The following is a 26,702-nucleotide window of genomic DNA, read 5'->3' on the forward strand; positions in this document are numbered from 1 at the left end:
ACATACCACTGATACCTCTAGTACTCTTATTGATAACATCTTTACGTCTCCCTTTCCCTGCTCTTCTTTCTCTGGAAATCTTACAGTTGCTATATCTGACCATCTTCCACAATTTCTAATTTTGAATACTGACTGTGACTCTAAGTGCAAACCTGAACTTCCTTTACGTCGAGATTGGTCTAGATTTGACGAGGCTAGTTTCAAAGAAGAATTTGATAGCGTCAATTGGAATGGTCTTCTTGAAATTGAAAAGGGAAATGTTGACTCATCTTTTGATTCTTTTTTGACTCGTTTTACTTCTTTGTATGATAAGCATGTTCCTTTGAAACAGTTGACCAGACGTCAAGCTAACCTTCTACTCAAACCTTGGATCACCAAAGGTATTCTCGTCTCTATGAACATCAGAGATAGCCTTAAAACCGACTATTTGAAAGTCCCTGATTCTTCATCCGATCTTAAGAATTTTCTTCGTGACAGATTTAAATTTTATCGAAATCGCATTGTTTCTTATCCGTGCGAGTAAAAAACTCCATTATTCTCGTTACTTTTTTCAAAACTCAGGCAATCTTCGACAATTATGGCAAGGCGTCAGAGAGATTATAGCTTCTCCTTCTTCTTCAAGCTCTATTTCTCTTAACATCAATGATTCCCTATCTTCGAATCCTGAAGAAGTTTCTGAAGCTTTTAACGATTTCTTTTCAACCATTGCAGGTAAAATACGATCAAAAATTCCCTTCACACGTCATCATTTTTCAGAATGGCTGAAGAATGACAATCGAAATACCGACTACTTTCTCATTGCTCCTGCTTCTAATCTTGAACTCTCAAAAGCTCTTATTTCTCTCAGTGAAAACAAGGCTACAGGTCCGAATAGCATCCCTTATCGAATCATTTCTTCCAATTTGGACACCCTTTCTTCGATCTTTACTCGTATTGTAAATCTCTCTTTCTTTACTGGTGTCTTTCCAAGTCAGCTGAAGGAAGCGAAAGTTATTCCTGTTTTCAAAAACAAAGGTTCTCCATTCGATGCTGAGAACTACAGGCCGATTTCTCTTCTTTCTAATATTGACAAAATCTTCCAAAAACTTATGCATAAACGACTGATGAACTTTCTCGACCAATCAAATACAATCTACCCATTACAATTCGGATTCCGATCAAATCATTCAACTGAAACAGCCCTCCTTTACTCCATCAACCAAATTTCAAGTGTTCTAGATAAAGGTAAGTATGGATGCTCAATTTTTATCGATTTACAAAAGGCATTTGATACCGTTGATCACTCTATTTTACTGTCAAAGCTAGATTTTTATGGGGTTCGTGGGAAAGCTCTTGAATGGTTTCGATCATTTCTTTTTGAAAGATCACAGTTTGTTTCAGTATCTGGTAAAAACTCTTCTTCTAAACACATGCAACATGGTGTCCCCCAAGGTTCTGTTTTAGGCCCTCTACTCTTTCTCCTTTATGTTAATGATCTTCATATTGCTCTTCGCTATTCTCTTGTCAGTTTGTTTGCTGATGATACTATGCTCTTTTTTGCGAATGAATCTTTGAAACCGATCGCCAAACAAGCTAATATTGATCTGAAGCTTCTTATGAATTGGCTCAAAGCTAATAAAATCTCTATAAATGCTAGTAAAACCGAGCTCTTATTATTTCGTCCAATACGTAAGAAGATCGATTACGACTTGAAAATTAAAATCAACGGGCATCGGCTCAGACCAAGCAAAGTTGTAAAATACCTTGGGTGTATATTGATGAACATCTGAACTGGAAACACCACATCGATTTTGTCTGTAATAAACTAAAGAGAGCTAATGGAGCTCTGAGTAAACTTCGGCATTATGTCGACAAGAAAACATTAACTTCATTGTATTTTTCTCTTTTTCAATGTCACATATCTTATGCAGCGCAAATCTGGGGGCAACGCCAGACCATCCACGCCCGCCGAATTCTTATTCTTCAAAAACAAGCTCTTAGAATCATGTCTTTTTCTGACTTCCGTGCTCATTCTTTTCCTCTCTTTTTGCAGTTTAAACTTCTTTCATTTTTTGATTTTGTTAAATACCTTAACATTCTCTTTATTTTTAAACTTTTGAATCGAAAATTACCTCTTCCTCTCATACAAACTCTTGAGTACAAACGTTTAAATGATACAGACCGTCATGAAGTAATCCGTTGTAAGTCTGGACTTTTAAAAATACCTGAAGTAAAAACAGTGACTTATGGTAACTATTCAATTTTATACCAATCCATCTTGGTTTGGAATGAAATTCAAGATTTCGTTACTTTCGATGATTCGTCTACACTAGCATTGGATCGTCTTAAAGATTTAAGTAAATTATATTTCCTTTCCTCGTACACTTGATTTGTTTTTGTTTTTGTTTTTTTATTTTTTTTTATTTTTTTTTAATTTTTATTTTATTTATTTTTTTTTCCCCCTCTCTTTTTCGAGTTTGATTTTAAATTTCAATAGGTTCTTCTTTTTTTATTTTAGTTTTTATTTTATTTTATTTTTTTTTATTTTAGTTTTTATTTATTTTTTTTTTTTTTTTTTTTTTTTTATTTTTATTTTATTTTTTTTTATTTTATTTTTTTCCAATTTTTCGAAAATTATTTTATAAAAAATTTTTATTTCACTTTGTTACTAGTAAGACCTTAGCAACTTTATTTTTCTTAGCTTTTCTTGTAATTATATCGTGCGGCCACCTCCTTAGTTTAGCTTTATGTCTATGAGTGTGGTCGCTCGTCTCGCTTTTTAGGACAAATAAATTACTTACTTACTTACTTACTTACTTACTACATGTTTTGTGACGTCATTTGCGCCATAAGTGACGTCATCGAAAGGGTAATAAACTTTTCACTTCACTGAAAGTATTTCTTCATTGACTCAAAAGATTCTCTTGATGATTTCCGATCCAATGAGGGGTCAACCATTGCTTAAATCCTTCTCAAACTCAAGATATTTTATTTTTCTGTTTTTGATGACGTCATCGGACCCAAAAAGCCTCAATTCGAACATAAATATTTTTGAAAGTCTCTAATTACCCACCCTAACCCCTCCCAACTAATTCCACGTAAAATTTCCGATCAAATGAGGGGTCAGCCATTTTCTAACTCCTATCCAATCTCAAGATATCGCATTTTTCCTGTTTTGATGACGTCATCAAGTGAAAGCGCCTAAAATTTAAGCCAAATTTCAAAGTCACACTCAAGCCATATAAACCCTTCCATCTTATTCTCCATAAAATTCTCGATCCAATGAGGGGTCATCGATCTCCCAACTCCTTTTGAAACTCGAGATATCGCATTTTGAAGTTTTTCCCAAATTTGTGACGTCATTGACGTCAAAAATCCATAATGGCCCCCTCACGGCTCACTCACATTAGACTTTTAGTATTTCGCCAGCAAAAGTACGAATAGATACACAATATTGGTGCTCCAAATGAGAGATAACTGGCATTTTTCTTAAATTTTGATCCTACCATCCATTTTCATGCCGTTGGACAAACTCCTAAATACATTATTACCTGTTAATTCCTGGTTCCTGCACGAAATGCAGAATATTCAATTTACTCTGAGTCATTATATTTCTGGTTGATTGAAATACATAAGTTTCTTTGTGTGATGTATATGTTAAGTGACTAGTCAGGGATACTGATACATATTCATTACTCAACTAACAACTAATTTTTTCAAAAAGTTGGATCGTCATAATGTGAAAACTCTGTCAATCGGCTCTTTTAGGCGAGGGTAAGTTTCTCGAAAAAAGATGTACGAGATTTTTGATTTTATGATTTTCCTTGTGATTTTTTTGATTTTTTGTGATTTTTTTTTAATTTTTGTAATTTTTTCGTGATTTTTTGTGATTTATTTTCATGTGATTTTTTAAAAAGGTGGACGTGATTTTTTTCGAGTAATTTTATCCCTCGGTTTTAGGCGTCGTTGTATACAAAAACACTTAGCTTTATTACCCTACATTACATAGGATTCGTGCATCTATTACATGCTATTTTCTATTTAATTTAAAAGGGGAAAATGCGCAAATCTGTGCAGATTTCCCTTCGAGAAAGAAGTTGAAAAATATTGATTTCTGTAACCAATCAATTGGCTTGGGAATTAAAGAACAGTAGCGGTCTGGCCCCAGTGCGCCGAATAAGTATTTTGAAAGGGCACCGAAATTGAATTTGATAATATCCCGGATAATATACTGAAAAAATTATGGAAAAGGTGTGATGGGCACCCAAAAAATGAACTTCAAAGTGTTATTTTACGCCAATTCAGTTTTTAAACTCAGTCATGCTGCCTCCCACACCAATAATACACCAAGAAAGGCTCAATAAAAAAAAGCCATAAAAAGGACGAGTGAATGAATGCTATGAAACGCCTTATTTTCTTTCATTCAAAAAGTTGTATCATCGATTTCAAAACCCCAAAGCGGCTAGATACACAACTCCTGGACGGGAAATGAAGCCACTTATTTTAAACTAGCCGTCCCGGCATCGACGGGAAGACGACTCTTACCACAATAGTAAAGCTCGCTTTGCTCAATATGCAAATATGTAAATAATTTCTTGCCCTTCTTGTATTTTCCAACCGTAAATCTTTTAAATCATCTCAACTGATTGTTATGTACGGAAAAGCTTACTTTAGTATTTTACAAGAAAAATTACCGTTAACATATTGTTTTATTTTCCAAGGGAATTAGATAAGACACACTTCTTGTATTTTTTAGGAAAATTGGTCATTAAAATTTCTTATATATTCCAAGGAAAAAGTTACATAAGATGATTTTAATTCATGATATTCATGCCGGGGGGGGGGGCACGCGATTTCGAAACGACGGTATGTGCCGCGCAAAATCTGCTTTTCAAAACCGTACAGTGCAGTTCAATATGGCTGAAAAGGTGGGTTTTCTCTTAATTTACCCAACCCTTATAGTGTATTATATTTCTCAGCTGTAAATCTGCGTGAAAAAAGAAGCTTGGGAAATTTTCTGAAAAACTGAGAAAAATATTCTTGTCAGTTGTAATTATGAGACAATAGAAATGTTTTCAAAAATCCTTTCTTTTTATCAATTATCTTGAATTTGTTCTAGAATTCAACCCTTGCAGTGCATCAATCTCACAGAAACACACCCTTACAATGCATTTTGGGATGCTGAAAAACCCAACCCTTAAGCGCGGTACATGACGTAGTCCAGATTATATGAGCGCCCCCCGGGAATATTCATGACGTAATGTTTTCTATGTAAATACCCCGGTTTTAGCCAGTAGTGGAAATGTTAAACTAGACCAAAATTTACCACTACTGGCAAAAACTGGGATCTTTCCGTATAAAACACTACGTCATGAATATCATGAACAAGAAAATATCTGTAGCAATTCTTTTGCTTCTTTTTGCCAAGATTTTTCAAGAAAGGGTAAAAATGGCAAAGTTATTTTAAAAGCGAACCGAATATACCACACTCATCGAGTATCTTGTGAGACTATACTTATGCGAGGAGAGGTTCAGCTTCAACAATCGTGGGCGGACATTCAAGGGTCACTTTGAAAGACTTTGAATAGCTTCGAAAATTTGAAAAAATAAGATATTTAAAAAAGAAAAAGAGAAAGAAAATGGGTGTTCACGTTTCAAAACGCCCTTGAAAATATTTAAAACAGAAAATTAGAAAAATAATTGAAGCAATATTTTCAGGCTTTCTTTCTTTCATCTCAAGTCGCCTAAGGTCGATTTGTAAATTTTTAAAAATTAAATCAATGAGAGCAAATACTATTTACAATTAAAAAACAACAATTGATTACAAAGTTTTACAATTAATTCTATAGAATGAAATATTCTTATCTAAATACCATTTGAATATTCGAATATTTGTCGTATATATACTAAAAAACGTTCATCAGCTTGAAATGAAGAGCAATTTTGAACCATCCAATATTTAGTGCCCATATGAGTCTCTTCCGAAAAAGACCGTAAGAACTTTGACAGCCACTTAAGTAATTTAACCTTGATTGTTTCACCCCTTGGAGGTGTCAAACTTAAACCGTTCAAAAGAATCCTGGGAGCAAAGGTTAAAAAAATGCTTCATCTTTTCACCGAGGCCATTTTTGACAGGGTTTTCCACTAAAAATAGTATCTAAATTTCTTCCCTGACTGACTGAACAAAATTTCACCGAGTAAGCGAAAAGAGTCGGATATTTACAAGGAAAATGATCCAATCGAAATTAATAGCGACATGAGTTTTAGCACTGTACTCTTTTTCATATTCAACCAAGGTAATCCAAAGGCGTAAACGTAAGGGCGTTAGAATGGACACGCCACCAAAACTAGTGACGGTTGACGTAATACTAGTCAAGTTAGTGAAGTGGTAAAAATACATCTAAAAACAAGCCAAAATGAAGGGAGTAATAACGCGTTTGCGTTGCAGAACTGTAGAGACGGAATGAATAAATAACGTAATCGTAGAAACGGCGTCAAAAACGACAGGTGTAACTTGTCATGCGTGCTGTCATGCTGGGAATCTAGAAATAAAAATTTGAAAATTTTGAAGGTTAATTTGCACAACGAAACTTGCTGACTCGAAGAAATGTTTTCTTTAGAGCGGCTAATGAGAATGCTGAAAATCTGATGTGGTGGAAAAGTTAAAAAACACGGAGCAGTACAATTTTGTTATAAGAACTAGTAAACTTCTTTGAGGTATAACCCCCTTTTCTTACTTCAAGGTCAAATTGAGGTATTTTAGGCTTTACCCTTTAACTGCCCGTCGTTTTCTTTAAGGTCCGATCTATTTGCCGCGGGAAAAAAAAAAGGTTCGACCTATTTGCCACGGGAAAAAAAGAAGGTTCGACCTATTTGCCCGATGTCGGCATTTGCCGACATGGTCAAAAGGTAGCGATTTTGACTTCATTTTCTGAATAATATATGAAGTATCAGCCAAGGACTATAATTTTGAGTTGAACATTGTTGAATAGTTATTTTTCAACATAGAAAAGCTTTTAACTAAGATCTTTTTTCATTTCAAACCATCTTATACAAAATCTTTGTAGAAGTGTTAAATTTTTGGGCAAAGGAATGGAAAGTGCCGATGTCGGCAAATCCCGACATGGGCAAAGAAATCGAAAATGCTCATGTCGGCAAATCCCGACATGGGCAAAGAAATCGAAAATGCTCATGTCGGCATATGCCGACATGGGCAGTTAAAGGGTTAAACGCTATTTTTACTACAGAAGAAGCAATTGCATTTATTCGACTAATTGAAGAAGCTTAAATTCCAAAAATCGTTCATTTCTTTACAACCGAGCGTGGATTCATCTCAGTCACATAAAAGTCCGAACTGTACATCATACTGAATTTCCCTTGGTCTTTTCAGTTCACCAAGAAGCGTTTGGTACAGGCTAACCAAGCCATATTTTCTAACTTTTTTGAATTGATTCATTTGCTCAAAAAATTCCGGTATGCAGAAAAATCTAGATGGGTAATTTCACATCAGCTGGAATCCAAGTAAATATTCAAAGAGACTTACGTGGAAATAATTTGGAATCAATGACGTCATTGGAAACGATGAAACAAACAATGGAAACAATCAATCAATCTGAAAAATAAATATCGAATGAAAAACATTTGAAACACTTGAACAATATCATAAGAGACATACGACAAAAATAAAAAAAACGACAATTTCTTTCTTCACCAAAAAATAAATTCATAACAACCTGAGAAAACATTTCACAAACAAACATCTATTTGCAAATTTCAACTGTCTCCAAAACATGTCTGCTCCAATGCGATGAAAAATCTCAATTCATCCTTTTCATTCATTCGAACTCCGAAAAGGAAAAATTTATCCGACTGAAAAATTGAGAATTTCTAAATAACTTTTCACTTCTATTTGAAAAATTAACAAAAAGGTTTCAACACTTCTCGCAATAAAAAAAAAATTTTCTTATAAAAAATTCAACCCTAAAAATTCATGAAAAAGTTGATATTTTTCTTACCAAACCGAACGAAACGATCGAAAGATTTCTTTGGTAACACCATCACATTCATCATCTTCATCAGGGCGTTGACCAGCTTTGTTTTTCAGTTCATGATCCGCTCCTTTGGCCAACAACCATCTGATGACGTCATGATTGTTGAGCTGTGCTGCACGATGCAATGGTGTGTCGTTATCTTCGTCTCTTCCATCGATCAACGTTTCGATTGTTTGTTGATCAAATTGTTCCAAATAACGAACTTCTCCAACCACACCAACCCAATGAAGAATGTTCGAACCATCATTGTACACGAGTGAAAAATCTTGAGGATAATTCATCAAGTGAACGAAAACGTCGAAACGATCTTTCCAAACAGCCAACATGAGAAGTGTCCGATCAAGACCATCACGCAACGAGTTGACGATGTTCGGTTTTTGGCGGAAAATTTCTTCGAATTTCGCGAATTTCTTTTCGCGCAAAATATTCCAAACATCTGAAGAAAAAAAGAAGAAATTCAAACTTTTCACGGAATTGAAATGGACAGGTCTAAAACGCCTAATACCTACCACTTAATACTTACTACCTAATACTTAATACTGACTATCTAATCCGTTTGGATACTTTACAGACCAGAACTTCCAGGCCCTGGCTCTCCTTCGTGTCCCGGGGGGGGGGGGGCACTGGGTTTGCGGACTGACGGTATGTGCGGGCCAAAAATTGGCTTTTAAAATTGCACCCTTACAGTGCAGCAAAAATCAGTGAAAATCATACCCTTAGAGTGCATTTTCCCCCAAATTTTCGATCCCTTTCGTGCAAAAAATGGTCAAAATTCTAGCATTTTTGGTCAAATATCTAGATTTTTCAAGAATTTTCTGAAATTTCTACCCTTACAGTGCATCTCTAGTTTTTCCGACCCTAGACTAGTAAACTAGTCGGTTATTACTTATAACCTTATAATAAAACTGTCAATCAAATAATGTAAACACTAATTAAATATTCAGCGTGCGTGAGAGAAAAGGAAAATAACCGACTAGAAGCTACTTGAAATTCAGAAAAGAGACGCAACTTCTATTTGGAGCTTGATTTTTTGTATAATGGGTCTGTTTTCAACGACTAGTTTACTAGTCTATTCCGACCCTTACAGTGCATTTTAAACATATTGGAAAAGGTACCCTTAGGACCCGCACATACCCGTCGGTCCTTTTGCCCAGCTGCCCCCCGGGCTTCGTGTGTTGAAAATTATATTCTAAGAAAATTGGTTTCGTGGAATGTGTTATCTAAAAGAATATTTAAATATTAAATAAATATTTTCTTCGCCTCATGTAAGTACAAAGCAAAAGGTTATTATCTTTATCTAGTTTTTCTTCCTTTTACTGCTCTATTATGACTTTGATTTAATTATAAGAACACATGTGCAAAATATCTAAAGTTATTCTTATACGCCCCTGTCTCCTTTATAAAGATCCAAATGGTTAAAACGTTATTTTTAAACGTTTTTTGAATTAAATATAGGTCATTTAATTGTATCATTTTGTATTTATATCTGTATCATATCGAGTAAAGTGTCATACTACTTCTTGAGATTGGTTTGTAGGTCTTTATCATCTCAACTAATTCTTATAAATAAAAGTAATATGAATGAGCAAGCGAAATATTTTTCTCCTACGAAAAAGGGGTCGTTGTAAAACATGGATTAGCTCCATGGAGTACTCCAATGGAGTACTCCAATGGAGTACCTAATTTAAGGAGTACCCCCTAAAATACCTGTCAGAGCGATGAATATCACAAATTTGATAATCAACCTTTTCACCAGCTGTAAACTTCCAATTTATAGCAATCAAAAGAATTTCTCAAGTAAATTCAAACGTTTTACTATAAATTCGAGCGTTTGATTTGAATTCAGACGTTCAAATCAAAACAAAATTTTTCCCTGTAGGTTTATTTTAGCATGTACGTTTATTATTTCCAATTTCATTTCCGCCTGTACGTTTATTCTGGTCTGTACGTTTATTAGGCACCCGATAGTACGTAAGTACAATTCTTTCCATAAAATAAACCCAAAACCTTGGTGGAACAATGAACTTTGCAAGAAGAAAAAACTCTGAAAACAATGTTCAACGCATGGAAAGAAAAAGGTTTTACCAAAGATACAAAAAATACAGAATTCAACCGTTACAAATTAGCCCGTAGAGACTTTCGTATCCTAATTAAAACCTGCAAAAACCAAGCAACTGCAGAACACTATGTGAAACTGGATAAAATTAAACAATCAAACCCAAAATCCTATTGGAAAAACATACGTCTAGCAAAGGGACAATCACAAAAGCTATATCCGATCAATGGCAAAACATCAAAACAAGATATAAATCAAGCATTCAAAAACCACTTCGACAAACTCTTAAACACGCCATGAATTCACCAGATTGACAACAATAAGTAAGTAAGTCTGCGACCGCAGTCGGAGGCAACCCAAAGGCTCCTCTTTCGATAGCTATCTACCCGAAGGTACGGGAGGGCGCCACTCTTTCTCCCTGGATTTCTCCACTTACCATTGATCCTTCTCTTAGTTGCTGAGCATCAAGCAGAGAGGCATCAAGTACCATTTTGGGAATCTTTGGTATGACCCGGCTGGGGGTTGAACCCACAACCTTGCGAACCGTAGCCAGATGCTCTACCACTGAAAAAGGGGCAAGAGCGCCTCGCTCCGAGGGGGAAGAAAAAAAGAGAAAAGGGGAAAGGGGGGGAGGCAAGAAGGAAAAAAAGAGTGTAAAGCGGGCCTTAGGACCCGCGCGAAATTTTTAAAATATGGCTCTATCTACATCTTTCTTATTTTCCAGAAGTTAAGCGGAGTTGGTACAACGAAGTTCGCGCTATCAATTTGATGAATCCGTTTATCTATTTTTACTTTAGGCTTACTATTACTGAGGCTTGAGACAATAAATTCCTAATTTGGAGGCATCAAAGTGAAGTTACGCAAGTTAGGCAAACATTGACAGTACATGAAACAGATAAAAATTTGAAGTCGGAAAACGTTAGGCGCAGACGAGAATCGAAATCGCGATATTCTGTTTACGAGAGGAACACTTTACCTCTAAGCTACAAACACTACGCCCTGTACGGACATTCGAAATGTATGATGTTCATTATTCATTCTATGAATATATTGAAAAGAAATACAATTCGAAGGGATTCATTTTAATGCAAAGAAAAGTATATGAACTCGATTGTATATTCAGTTATTTCAGTTAATAATTTCGTGTTATGTTATTTTTGGTAATTTTCTCATAAATCTATATATTTGAAGATTTTATATTTATTTATAATCTTCATAGTTACAAAAATGAAAAAAAATTATCTATTTGAGTATAGAGTAACTTTTGATGCACCAACTAGCTTCCACCTGTTATGATGGGTTGGGTTTGAACCAACTATCTTTAAGTACATTTTTACTCAAAAAAATACTATTTCTACCAGCAAATATAATGTAACAAAACAAAACAGTGACTAGCTAATGAAAATCTAATCAAAACTCGTCAACTTTTATTACAAAATGAAAAATTTCAGCTTTCACTTTGATAAAGAAAGGAAAACCACTTTTCGACTCCATACATACATTTAAGATCGTTAAGTTATATTCATCGCTTAATTTGCTAGTCGTCACTAAGAACATCATACAAATGATGAACATAGCAACCCCCTCTCACAGACCCGGTAGGGTTTTTCTGCCTCAGTTGGTGTGCAAATAACGGACTGAAACTCAACGGGGATTGGTATTCTCATATTTATTTTGACTGGGAATTTGAATTCCATTGTTTTCGAGACAAAAGAATCAGTGGGGATGAAAAAAATAGTACAATATTTTGCAGTGAGGAATTGCTTATCTGATTATTTTCAGCGGAGACAGAAAATATAGTATAATTTTCCACTGGGAACGATGTTTTGGCAAATTTTTCCAGTGGCAAGGGGTCCGCGAGTCTGTGAGAAGGGGGTGTAACATACAAACATATAAATATATATTTAAATATACCTATGTAAAAATAAAAAAGTTTAAAAACCTTTGAGAATAAAAAAGTTTAAAAACCTTTGTGAGGGATGCTAAAAATCCAAATCAGGAAAGCAAAAATAATCATCAGTCTTGAATTTGGTCCTAGATTTTAAGCCGTCCACTAAAAGTACCATGATACTACATACTATACAAAAATATACAGTTAAAAATATAAACATATAGTTAAAAATATAAAAAATAGGTTCTATATAGGGCATGATGTAGAGCATATACAAAATAATAAAAAATATATACCACTGTGTGATGTATGTGGGAGAAATAAAAATAAAAGGCAATGGAAACAACCTTTCATGGTTAAAACCTTATAACCTTGACAATTTGACAGAGAAGAAGTCAACCAACTCACCAAAAAACACCAATGTCAATGTAAAACTTCTTGATTCTTCAATTCAATTTTTTTGCAAGAAGCCCGACTTAGAGAATTAAAAAGTCTCTCCAATCTTGCAAACATTTGACATGGAAAAGGTGTCTCTTTTGAAAAAATCAATAATCAATAAAAAGAACGAAAGAACGTCAGATATAATCCGACAAGCAAGCCAACCACGACATATACGTTTCAATTACTCCAAACGTTCATAATGTCGCTAAAAGATTGTAGTTCGATAAAAATGGGTCCAAGTCACTGTTGTTTTGCAGCATTTTCCTTCTCTTTTTGCTCAGCTAGCCATTCACTGTACGGTTGGGACATTGTGTTTGGACACCATCTTTTTCCTTTGTACCAGCCGTGAGTGCCTTTCACCTGTTGCTTGCACATCTGGCATGTATGAGGCTTACGGGTTTTGGCTGGTTCCGGTGCAAGGGTCGGTGGTATGTTGGGTCGCAGAGTTGTCGAAGCTGAATTGAAGGGTGATGCCATACGGTGAAACAATGGATGTAGGCTTGGTTGTGAATGGTAAAGAGGTGACGTTTGTTGGTAAGGGTTTGACTGTGATTGTTGGAAAGGATTTGGTGCTTGATAGATGTTTGGATAAACTGGCGTGGGAAAAGGAACAAATCGAGGCCGTGGTTGTGCAGAAAATCGAACTTGTGGGATGCTTGGCGGAGCGAAGTATGATGGGATGGACTCTCGTTGTTGTTGTTGTTGTTGTTGAGGTCGTTGAGTTGGTGGCTTTGATTGGGTTGCAGATTCAGCAGGTCTCTTCCGTTTTCGAAATTTGAGCAATCCGGATCGATTTTGTGGTTCGGGAAACGTTGCCGGGGGTAGTGAGCTTTCGACAATCTGGTGGCCTGCTGTTTCCGGTAGATTTGAAGAAACAGTCACTTCGCCTGGCGGGTCTCTACCCTGCATTAAATTGACGATCGATTCGGCTCTTGCCTTGTCTTTCTCCCAGATTCGTAGCGTGTGCTGGTTTATGCAAAAAAGCGTCATTGATGTTTCTTGATACACGGTGCTGTGGTAGATTCTCGACCGGATGTTGTTGTACTCTCTCACGATCCGCTGCCATCGTGATTCAAATTCGCATTGCCCGTTGACTGATTTGTTGCTATTCGTGGTGATCTCGTTGCAAAGATAGATGCATATCGCCTCAACCAGTCTGCTCTTTGATGGGTAAAAAGCGGGACTCGCACCGGTAAGAAAAGCACGTTTCATCTCCACAACTCCAACGTGACTTCCTTCTTTTTTCCTTGCAAACCGACCACGAGCAGGTTTTTTGACGATTGTTTTGTACGTGATGGGGCGTTTGTCGTAATCCTCCAGTTCATTGAACAAATTCACGATCTCAATTTTCTCTGCATTTGATACACTGATCCCTTTGACTTTTATAAGGGCTTTCGCCAAACGATCAACCTTACGCCAACCCGGTATTCCTTTGGAATCAGTTGCATCATTATCTCCTGCTTCTGTTAGATCTTGTTTGTCGTTTTCTTCATCCTCCGGAGACGGTGGAAGTTCTTCCGGGATCTCTGTGTCAGAAGAATCGTCACTTTCCACTCCTGAATCCAAGTTGACTCCATCGTCGATGTTGTTGTCGATATAATCCTCGTCGAACCGTTGGACACGAACTGCTGACAAGGTTCCTTCAGCTTGGGCTTTATCGAGTGCATCAACTACGTTTTGGCGAAACAGATACTCCATACCAAAGATCTCATCAGATAGTTTGGGTGGGGGTCTCTCTTCGTTGAATCTTTCACCATGCACTTCAAGGTGGAGCAGATTGAACTTTTCAACCAACTTAGAGTCAAAGCAACGCATCTCATCCTTAGTTCCATCGATAGCATTTCTTCTCAAGGTGTTCCACCGAGCAAGTCCATCGAGGAGATATGCTTGAAAGTTGACAGCATTGGCACTAGTGCCCGGTATAAAGTTGCGTAGATGGTGACTCTCGAACGGGAATTTTATACACAATACCCATGCTGAAGTCAGCGAAACTCAAGGGGATTAACGCATGGTCAAAATTCTTGTAAAGATACAAATAATTTTTAGAAATTCATTTAGTACTCAAAAGAAGCGAATAATGAGTAGAAAAGGTTTAGTCTAGGGTACAAATTTTACGAAATTCTTTCTACTACTTTTTCGTTCTACTATTGAATTATTTAAATTCTTGTAGATGATCATCCCAAGTCCTGGAAGTCTTGCACTCCAAAGGCTTTCCATATGATAATTTTGAGTTTTATGAAGATTAAGTTTCAACCACTTCATGAAATGTAGAGAAAAAAAAAAAAAACTCGATTATTTTCGAATATTTTGATTATTTTCGAATATTTTTGACGAACGAAGGAGTTTTGGAAAAACCCTTTCCTCACCAACAGTCAAACAACGATTGAATAATGTGAAAAAATTAACATAGAAAGTCCCGTTGCTCACCAACATTCAAACAACGGATGAACAACAATGGGGAAAAAACTTTAAATTGCCCGTTGTTCATCGACACCACAAACAACGAGTGAACAACGCTAAAAATCATTTTAAAAAAGACTGTTGTTCACCGACGCTCGAACAACGGGTGAACGACAGACTTAGAAAAGCTTTGAGAATAACCGTTGTTCACCGACGCTCAATCAACAGGTGAACGACAGAGGGAAAAAGCTTCGAGACTAGCGTTGTTCACCGACACTCGAACAACGGGTGAACGACAGACTAAGAAAAGCTTTGAGAAAGGCCGTTGTTCACCAACACTAACCCATCGATTTAGTGTTGATTGCAAAAAGTGAACTTTGTATCCGTTGATCATCGACGGGTAACAACGGGCTTTCGACGTCTACCGTCGATGAACAACGACTACTAAACAACGCAAATGTCCGGATAATGACGGATAATGGGTTAGCAGTGTTTGCAATCGTGCATATAACTGATGTTCGTCTTCATCCATGCTTCGATATGCACCTCTTTCAGTGAATTGGCGAATGCTGTTGGTGTGTTGCCAAGAGTGCGGGATTTCAAAAATGTGACCACTGCCTGATCAACTGAATACTTCAGTGTGAGGAGGGCTGGAAATTTCACTCGAATACCAATAGGGAGCTGATCGAGAATTCTTCTGTCCCAAGAATTTGCATGAACATTACAACTACGACACTCCATGTACTCTGTAGCCAGGTAGTACCAACCAGAAATATCAAGAACCTTCTAATTTTTGGATACAATCCTTTAGAAGTTAAGCTTTTCCTACAACTAGGGCACAAAAAATCCCAATTGTAAGCACGTCTGGGTACCCAAAGACACAAACGACGACGAAAGTATTGAACAGCTTCTGGTTTCAACGGAACGGTGCTGTTATTACTTTTGGACTCCTGGCGGCGGGTTGGGTTATACCACAATCTAACAGGATTCGATAAAACGGATCTCTCCCCTGCCTTTCATCAAAAACAATACGACGATCCACTGCTGGTCAGCCAGGTTCAGATAATTTCTCCAGCTTTCAGGCATTCTCAAAGCGAAATCTTCATCAGTCTGCATGTATATAATGCAAAATTATATGAGAGATCATTGAAAGAACTATGTATCCAACATTAACATGACAACACAAAACAACAGTTACTCTTGACAACAAAAATCCTCAAAACACAATCAAACACAAACTCATGTGCGACTGAGTAACAATCAAGTATCATGGTTACTTGATGAATACACCAAATTAGAAACAAACAAAGCAAATAAATATTTTTTGAAGCTATCAGTAATACTTCTGCTACAATTAAACACACTCACACCAGTCTTATGTCCAAAAATAAAAATTTCCAGATTTTCCAGATTTTAACCTTTCCAAGCCGCTAACTTTTTTGAAAAAGGCTAAAAAGTTCATCATTTTTTTCTGGAAATTTATTCTTTCAAAGGACATTTTTTGACCATAACAAATATGATTCAGGTATCAACTTTGGTATCGTTGGAAAGCTCTTTCTCTCAGCTATAAAAATAGCGGATTTTTTCTCTCTGAATTTCAAGTGGTCGGAGTTATGACCAAAAGACTGTGATTGGTAAAATGGACCTTTTCAAGACGTATATATACGCCTTTCGCCTTCTAAGGGTTTAAAATGTCATTAAAGGACAAATCTGATATAACAAAAAACTAGTATTTGATATTTCACATAATCCTCATCTTATTAGCTTGCATCATTCAAATAATTTATATTGACGGGAAAAATCTTTGCAAGTAGTTAAATTTTGTGCTTGCTGGGCAAATTCTACTCATGATATCAAATTGCTACTTTCTTAAAAAAGCACAAGCTCCTCAAAATTTACTTTCTGCAATAATATTTCTTTAAATGGTTTTTTTTTCCTATAACATCCAAATTAACTAAATCCTAAGAAGGAGATATGCAAGGGGAAGACCTTTTATAAAACAGTCATAAAGATTTCATGAATCAAAATAATTAAACTTACACTTTGGGATTGAAGACCAGTTTGAGTCGTATGTGTCGCTTGACTTTGTTGGAGATTGGCTTGACCCTGTAAAAACAAATTCTTTGACATAAAGAACCTTTGTAACCTTTTATGTTGTAGTAAAAATATTCCAGTTTCTAAATTTAGCCATCCTTATTACTTTATTTACACGTCACTAATGCAACAAAATTTCAACTATCAAGATTACAGCAATCGTAAAAAACAGCTACACTTACTCAAAAGACTTACTAAAAATAATTTTGCAAAGTTTGCTTTATTGATAGAAAGATCATCAAATAAACAAGATTGTATTCAAATAAAACCATTGAAAACATCATTTATTTTTTTATATTATCTCAAAATAAAACGTACTTGAGATAGCTTAATTGGACTTGTCGCTAGTTGATCATGACTTGACAAAGTAGATGATGATGATGTGGAATCAGTTTGACGCTGTAGAAAAATTGAAAATATCTCAAAATATAAGGAACACAAGCGAAAGTAGAAAGAAAGTTAATGAGAATTTAAGTTAAAATCCTACATAAAATTTCATTAAGACAATTCTTCAGTCCCAAAAAATAAACCAAACTTACACTGAACGTTTGAGGTACATGTGAGAATGAATGAGTGTCGCTTGGTTTTGAATTGGTTTGACTCTGTAGAGAACAAAATATGTTTAGGAAAATATGAAGATTAAGAAATATATGAATATATCAAAACAATTGAATGTAAAAAAAAAAAAAACACTTACACCTAACGTGTGAGATACATTCAAAAGACGTGACGTTGACGTAGACGTTGATGGTTGATTTTTTTGTTGTGAATTGGTTTGACTCTGTAAAAAAGAAATCTATTCAAAATTATAGGTTATTTAAAAATATGAGAAAAAGTGAGGAGTAATAACCACAAAAAATTCAGCCAGCAGAAATTAAAATGAGGAAATCAGTTATGTAATTATTGCAAAATCTAAGATTTCATAATAAAATAAACAACAAAGTTTTATTTTTCATTCTTTTTGTGGTTGTTGTTTAATTTCTTATTTTTTGGAATGACAAAATCGAATTTGAGTTAATTTCATACTTTGAGTTGTGATATCCACAAATACAAACATTTTTGTATTAATATACCAATATTTTGGTTTGAAGAATGAGCTGACAACCTTTGACCCTTTCCAATTCAGCCTTTCGCTCCTTGCTTTTTGGATGAGTTCCAGTGCCAAATCTAAACTTATGATCAGCAAATCTTCAAGTCTCTTCTTCCACTGTGAATTAGACAATCCTTCTTTTGGCATGACTTATAATTATATTGAATTTCCAATATTATTTATACTGTAGCATTGCTAAAAAATGTATGATATATATTAGAAAATGATGTCATACAATCATTTCTAAATCATAATTGGCCAAAATAAACACAATAATTATTTGATGTGTCATGTCCATAATTTCTATGGTTGTTTAGTTACAGAAAGTAATAAACTGATCTCGCAGATATTAAATCATTCACTGGAATTAAATAAATAAATGATGGACTTATAACTGATATTAATTTGATATGCCAGACACTCTATAGAATCTATTATGGGAAAGATCATATGAGTATTCAATGAGTCAATTATCAATCCCGATAACAGTCAGGGAAATCCCTCAATTGCGGTAGTAATTTTTTACTGCAATTGCGGTATAAACGTCACTTTTACATTTTTCATGTAGCGCAATTGCAGTATATTCAAGATAATAGAATTCAAGATTCCAGGAGAAAACACGCAATTTTTGTACATATGATCATATCTTTTTAATGCACAGAAAAAATATTTTTTCAGTAGATTAGATTCTTTTAATAAAGAAAAGCTTCTTCTCATACAATTTTTTACAGTTGATGTTTGTTCATCTTTTTCGACCAGCACTATATGTAGCCGTTATAAGCCTTTGTAGGCTAACCACAAATGAAAACTACTGCAACTGCAGTATACCGCAATTGAATGACAATTAATTACTCCAGCAGGAATCTTTGTAAATGATAACGTCATATAATTTGTTTTTTACAACACAGCTGTTAACTAGGTAAAAGATCATTTATCCCGTTTGTACCGTCATGTTCTTTCATATGACTATTACTTATTGATCCTTACCTTCCAGATCATCAATCCTATAAAGTATATCCGTGTGACCACCTGTGATACGTAATCGATTGATACAAAATGTAATCCATAAACAATCTACTTATTATAACATCAATTGTAAAATTCATAAACTTGATCCAGGTGCAATGTCAATCAAACAGTCCGATTACCAAACCAAATCTAACAGTTATCAAACCAAGAAACTTTGGAAAAATGATGATTGTTCGATTGATCTGGCCGATGTTCGATAACGATTAGATCATAGTTTGATAGGTTCCACATTCACAAACATTCATTCAAGCACTTAAATGCTCGTCAAACAACATTGAACAGTTTTTTTAATCAATCAAATTAATCCAGTAAAAGTTCATACTGTTCGATTCAGTTCGACACCCATCGTTCAATTGTCAATTAAGTTCGATGAGTTTGATGGTTCAATTAAGAAAATCAAAGGTTGGGTTCACATCCCCTGGCTTGATGAGTAATCAATATCAACAAAATTGGGATCATAAGCTACCTACAGCTGACAGCAGTCTGGCAGTATATGATTACAAAAATTGAGATGTGAAGCAAGATTACGTATTCATTCATTCAAGCCTCCTAGAGACTTTGACTTGACCAACCAACCAACCCCATGGATTATTTACCAGTAATAGCTGGTATCAAATGTAACTATCTTGATATTAAAGGAACAACTAGAGAAATCAATCCATTCAAAGAAATTAGGTCTTTAAAATTTAAAAAAAGTTAACCATAACTTTGGCTGCTTTATCCAGTGAAAAGTTAGAAAAATGCACCATTAAAGAGCCAAGTATCGATCTAGACATTAAAGGGAACAACAAAGAAGCTTTCAAATGTCCAATTTGAAGCAATATCCAAGAATTTGTAGCCAAAAAAAGTTAAAAAAACTGCTCAGTGTGAAAGAAATTTCCAGCGCATTCCTTCGCTTAAGGTAGCCATTTTGTTTGTTTTGAAAAATTTCTGGCCGTGAAAATGAACCAATCAGAATCAGGCTAGGCGGACCAATCAGATCTGATTAAAATCAGAAAATCAGACTTCCTATTGTTAAAAATCAGAAATTGCTATTGTTAAAATCTGATTTCAGGCTGATTTAAACAAAAGAAAATTCTGATTTCTGATTTGAACAATAGACCCGGTTTGCGAGACACTCTTCTTTAAGAAAGTGGGATTCGAACCCACTAAATGCAAAGTTCCGATGTTTTGAAACCCAACGCCTTATCCACTGCGCCACGGATTCATGCCAGCATAGCGATTCTGACGGCTATTTATATTGTACAAACTGCAGACCAGACTGTATTAAGAAAAATCACAAAAGAGTGCTTGTTTCGAGCTCCAACCCTAACCCTAACTGATAAGAACCCAATTCCTAGCCATTCTGATATGTAACTACACCCAAACCACACCCATTTCCAACCCTACCAGGTCGCCTGCAGGTCCTGACACTATTCCCGCATACCGGATCCGAAAAATAGATACATGTCTTTTGTCTTTATGAAGAAGCCTTCACCAAAACAGTTAGGGTCTTTGAAAAGATTATGGGATCTTCTATCTTATCAGCAAATTAAGAAACTCTCACCTGTTGATACAGGTTGATAGAGCTCTGAATTTTTACTTAAAGAAAAATGTCCACAGAACGGGTAAACAGATCACTTTGTCAGACAATAACTTCAGCTGTGTTGCTCGATATAAAAGGATTTTATTCCCAAAATTGCAAAGTTAGTAAACAAAGTGCTATAAAAGTTTTTCGTCCACCAAACAGGTCACAGACTCTAACCAAGCTGCGCGCAAAATCAATATCCCAAAAAAGTACATCCGGCTTCCCAAAGTTTCCCTTTGGACCACAATTAAAGTTCGACGAATTTTACTAATCAAACTTTTCAACTTTTCGTAAAATTGTGAGAGTTCGTTTAGGTTCGATCAAGCTGTCAAGTTCGAGAAGGTTAGATTACATTCGATTAGTTCGATTGAAGACATTCCAACCTAATCGAACTCATCAATTCCAAACTAATCAAACTGCACTTCTAACAAAAATTGTGAGAGTTCGATAAGGTTCGATGTGGTTCGGCCATCGAACTCTAATTGTTCGATGAGTTCGGATATCAGATAAATGGGTCTGGTTTGGAATGTCAGATATCCACAGTGAGCTGCAAAATTTCACAGTCTCAGCAGAGAAAAAAGTTGACTAATTCCTTTGTGGAGCGTTGCACTAAGTCCTTCAGTCAAATAAAGACAGGAAACCACGATTAATAAACTTTCATGATTCAGATGGAATATCTCAAAAATAGATGAAGAAACTTTTTCACAGGAGCTAAATTCTTAAACTTACAGACACGAGATGGCAAATAAACTTCTACTGATGGTTTAGTGCGATCAGGAGAACAACAAGTCGACAGATTGAATAGATAACAAGGGAAGCAAACACAATTCATAGTTACACACACTTGACATCATCTTCATTTTCCTCAGAGGAGAGAGATTGACCATGTTCATTCCAAAAATGATATTGAAAAAATGTATATTCTGAAGACCAGAGAACCAGATTTATGATAAGATTCACAGACGGGGACACGGTTTTAAGCAAATTTACAGACCATATGTGCTCAAGGGTTCCCCGTATGGCCTTTTTTTAACGAAAGATTTTTTCTCCATCGATGACCTTCTTTTTATTCGTCGAGCACACCCGAAGAACGAGAATAATTCGATGGAGATAAAAATTTTGAGTATATTATCAATAATAACTCATAAATATTTTGAAGGAATATTGCTACCAAAAAACTACCATACTCATTGTCAGAGAAAACCTCATGACAAATTTTGACTCTGGGTCAATTTTGATTTAGGAAATATTTCACTTTTTGGTACTGCGCAAGCGTGCGCATGCGCAGGGTAAGAAAATCGGGCTTTTGGAAGAAATCTTTTTTTTAAACAAAGATGTGTGTTGTGCGGAACGGGAATTCGGCTAATTAGCATCGAATTTGTTCATTTTCTGCTTTTCTTTTCCCTGTGCGGTCGTCCCGTCGCGGCACGTCGAACCGGGTTCTCGCCCAACTTCTGATTCTGTGTTAGTCAGCTTTTTTTTTTTTTTTCAGTATTTGTGTGAGATGTTGTTTGCTAAAATGTTTGTTTCACTTGTAGTGTATGTGGGATTGCAGTGTGTCTTTTTGCCCTTGTGTACTGTATTTTGTTGTAGTGTCTGTTATTTGTTTGGAAACTGCTGGTCGGTTCTGTTATGTTTTCTGAAGGCAACTGAGTGTGGGCCCTGAAATACGTGGAAAGTCAATATGCCAGTCACAAGTCTGGGACTTCGTACTAGTTATCGCATGACTTCGAGTGCAATACGAGAAATATTTTACGAGTTCCGAGATTTTTCCGTAATATTTTTCCGAGCCTTTAGGCGAGGAAAAATATCGGTAAAATCTCGGAACGAGTAAAATATTTAGTATTGCACGAGAAGTGATGTGATAACTAATTTATTGTCGACTCAAAAAAATTGTCCTCTTTTTGTTTTAAAAATTACTTCCGCCTTCTTCTGCTTCTGTGTAGATTCGAATGTTTTTATTCGAAAATCTAATTCGAACAAAAACATTCGATAACTTCCCGCTGAAAATATTCACACAAAAACAAAATAGAGAAACATTTTTCGATCATTTTCGATCCAGAAGTTTTGTTTTGAAGAGTTGCAGATTTTTCAGAAATGTATTTGAAAGTTTCTAGATTGATAATTCAAAATGCAGATGACGTTCAGTATTGTTTCGATAGAGAGGAAACCCTCCATCATTGGATTAGTCAGATTGATAACATTCAGTCTTTTTCTATGTTTTTGTTTCGATGACATTGCCATGGGAAAGAATAGCAGAGGAAAGGAAGTCCCACGATGGAAATGCATGCTTGTAATAATGGTTAAAGAACAACATTTTTTCAACAGCAAAACAATTTGGATGCTTTCTTGATTATCGTCAAGCTCTAAATGTTTCGAATTTTAGAAGGAAGATGTAATGATTGTTGAGTTGAAAAGTCAAGGACACACGTTGTTGTCGAGAAGGAGAATTAGGAGAGAACTTTTATAAAAATCACTCCTCATTTGGTTTAATACAAGACATTACACTTTCCTTGTTATGAGAAATTTTATTGGCAAATATTGAAGAATCTCAAGTTTTTTTGTATGCATTGATAAAAAACTGTTTGGTTATCACACGGACAAATTTGCCAAAAGTTGAAAATATTTGGGTCGTGTCAAGTAGTTTTATAATTAATTCTTTGTTCATCAGATTTGATTTTAGTGTCTTTTATGGAAGAACTCCAAAGTAAAAGTTAATCTGAACATATTTTTGTTGCGTTTTTCCCTTTGATTCCCAGCCAAGTCCTGTTTTGTTTTGATTTTTCTCCCGCCGCTTACCCAGTCCCCCAAAGTCAACGCGGTCATATTTCCAGACTAAAGAAATATGAAATATCGCAAATATCTCGATGCTCTCGACCAATCAAAACGCTGATATTTTTTTGGGTCGGCAATAAGGGTTTGTGTTGTGTGTCTGCATGTTTTTTGATATATTTGTGTATTTGTTTTGTGTTTGTCCCCATTTTGTATGTATTCTGATAAGCTTGTATTAATGATTGGACAGAAGTGTGTTTGTCAGAAATTTTTGCAATTCATTGTTTCTCCAATTTTACTTTTCTTCTATCATCTTCATTTGGATTAGGCTTTTATTTCACATACCACTATTTAAATTCCCTTTGACTTTCTGCAAAAATAACAAAAAAATCGTAAATATACATAATTAACAAAAATATTTTTCACTTATTTCGTTTTTGTCAGTTTGATACTTTTCTTTTTCTACAATGACAGATATTACATATCTTCGCTATATATATAGTCAAAGAAATATTGAACCTTCATATTCAAAAAGTTTAATAAACAAAAAGAGACAAAACAATACCAACTAGAGGACACAACAACGCAACTTGCTCAGGATGAATATTCATAAAATGGAAAACAGGTGTGTGATATCAAATGATGGCGAAAGATCTAAACTATTTGTACATAATTCTGATGGAACAGAAAAACAGAAGTGGGACAATGGTATATTCTTCGGAAGTATCTCAAAAGCAAACATGTACAGCATGATCTTAAACGACGAAAAGGAAAATACTCAATATGAATCAATTAAACATATTCAAAGAAAACACAAACTCTGTTCTTCAGGTTTCAACCTACGTAGGATTTCGGCCATTTTCGAAAATATCTTTCCAAATGATGTTAACATTACCCTAATGGAGGTAGGCCTAGCAATGTCGATCAGGCATGACCAAAAATTAATGTGTTTCTTTTGAATTATTAAAACGCACACTAAAGTAGAAAAACTTTCATACTATATATATATTTGCCTAGTACATCAGGATATGCGAGGATGTCCCCTGCCTGGTGTCTAGTGCAGTCGGCTCCAAAGGAGTCTAGGGTGTTTACACCTTTGTTGATTCATATTTGGACCTACCTCGGAGGTTTTATAAATTAACCGATGTCCGTCGCCGTCCGTTCGTCCGTCTGTTACCAGCTTTTCTCAGGATTGACTCATTAGTTTTTTCTGACTTTTGGCCCAATGATGCAAAATGGCAATACCCAAAATTATTTTCTAGAAAAATTTTTCTCCGGCCGAAAATGCCAGAAATATGCCGTAAATCGCCGTTTTTCTGGATTGTCATTCGACTTTTTCCTTATAATTGGTTATATTTTCATTCAAAAACATGATTACTAGCAATGCCCAACATCACGCATGTTTCAATTTTCAATAAAATTGATTTTTGAAGCCGAAAACATGGAAATCGCTGAAACAACCTATTTTTGCCGGAAAGATAGTATTTCTTGAATTTCTCGAGCTGTACTTTATATTTTTTTATGAAATTTTGCACACTGACGCAAAATGACAATAGCTTAAATGTGCCATCGCGAAAGCGTATGAAAAAAATTTTTCCGAAGCTGGAAAAACCGGTTATTTGGCATTTTTTCGAGATTTTGTCATTCGTTTTCTCGATTTTTATGCTCAAAGACGCGTATTAGCAATGTCCAAAAATGACCGAGTTCGATTTTTGAGAATTTTTTGGCAGAGATCTTTTGGCAGAAAACCCATGTTCTGAGCACTTGCATAAACGTTTGGGCGGAAGAAGCATTCCTCTATCACATTGACTCCTTATTGAATGTCGTTTAAGGCCTATGAACATTCTTTGCCCACCCTCTTTAACACAAACTAGTTAAAGGCGCAATGTAATGACTCACCTTCCTCTTCAGAGAGTAGGCCCAAAGTTTTCTGGTTTTTTTACAAACCTTGGTACATCAAAAGAGTAAAAATGCATTTTAGGTTTGATATTTTTGTGTGGAAACAATGGGAGATATTTCTTACAGAAGTCTTCACACATTTGGACAACTTTTGACACTTCTTTTGGTGTCAAAAACGCTTTGCAAACAAAAGATTCCTAGGCTTTGAAAAAATATCGAATATGTCTTCAAATTTTGCCTTTTCTTGAGGATAATCAACTAAAATTTTGTAAAGGTGTGAATATTTTTCAAGAATTATTTGGCAATGATTTCCCACAAAAATGCTACCATGATTGGCGATCCACTTTCATATCATCCAAGGTTTTAATCAAATTTTTTTGAATAGGCCCCATAACTTTGCTTTCTTCTTCCTTTTTAGCATAAGTTCATTCAAAATGTCTTGTTCCTTATTTGCAAGAGAATTGAGATCAATATCAAATGTTTCTCTCTTTCTTTGGATGAATTCAACAATGTCCTCAGTCTTGGTCATATTTTGACAAATTAATTAAGAATATTCAGAGATTTCCTCATAATCACCAACACCACTTTTCACATTTTTCACATTGTATCATCTTCCTATCAAAATCATGAATAGTTACAAGGCATAGTGGGGAATAACAATCATCTTTCTGCTTGGGTGGTTTTCTTTTTTTTGATGAATCTTTAACATGCTTATTCAGCTTTTGGCGAGACGGATCTTCCTCGACCAAATAGATTCTATCTTCAATATTTTTCAAATCAATAATACTCGAAGACAGTGCCATCATTTGTTCTCGATGTGTCAAAAGATCATTAGAAAGTTTTTTAATTTTAAGTGTAAGCTGAGCTTTGTCATTTTTCTTGACTTTTAAATGAGCACGGTCTTTTTCATATATTTCAATGCAACAATTTTCAAGATCATTAAATAATTCAAGTACAATACCTAAACGAATATGTAAAATAGCAGGTACAATATCAGTCACCTATATTAATAGGAAAGATCATACTCCTGATTACAGAATTATGTTGACACCCGCTCTTATTTCTATTTCTGTGATTTCTGTCATCAACTACATTTTCCGCAAAATTAAGATTGTGATATATTTCGTCCCTAAGTGCAATTTTGCATTTTTCATCATGTGTTTTTTTCCCATGATTTTGTAAATGTTCTAAAGTGACAAGGTCAGTAAGCGATGGAAATGTTGCACTTTGACCTTGATGGCCGAGACAAAGGGATAAAAAGTCATAATCACCTCCTAAAAAAATTTGAACAGGCTTGCCATTGATCAACCTAAAATCTGGGTCTTGAAGTTTCAATATTTCATTGTGGTAGGTAAACATTTTGGATGTGTTCTCGGTGTTATCAGGGGCTTGAAATAAAAGATACGTGTGAACATTATCTCTCATCCAGAATT

At 35.3% G+C, this 26,702-nt stretch overlaps 1 long non-coding RNA gene across 1 annotated transcript; it reads right to left on the reverse strand.

Annotated features, from left to right (window-relative positions):
- Positions 1 to 5,679: 5,679 nt before the first annotated feature.
- Positions 5,680 to 7,594, reverse strand: LOC136801578 (uncharacterized). Its single transcript, XR_010845876.1, has 2 exons — positions 7,523 to 7,594; positions 5,680 to 6,521 (listed from the first exon to the last, which is right to left on the reverse strand). It is a non-coding gene; the product is annotated as an uncharacterized lncRNA (long non-coding RNA).
- Between the last annotated feature and the right edge of the window lie 19,108 nt (positions 7,595 to 26,702).

The sequence above is a fragment of the Clytia hemisphaerica genome, unplaced genomic scaffold (assembly GCF_902728285.1).
Source record: "Clytia hemisphaerica strain Z4C2 unplaced genomic scaffold, Clytia hemisphaerica genome assembly, whole genome shotgun sequence".
NCBI classification, from domain to species: Eukaryota; Metazoa; Cnidaria; class Hydrozoa; order Leptothecata; family Clytiidae; genus Clytia; species Clytia hemisphaerica.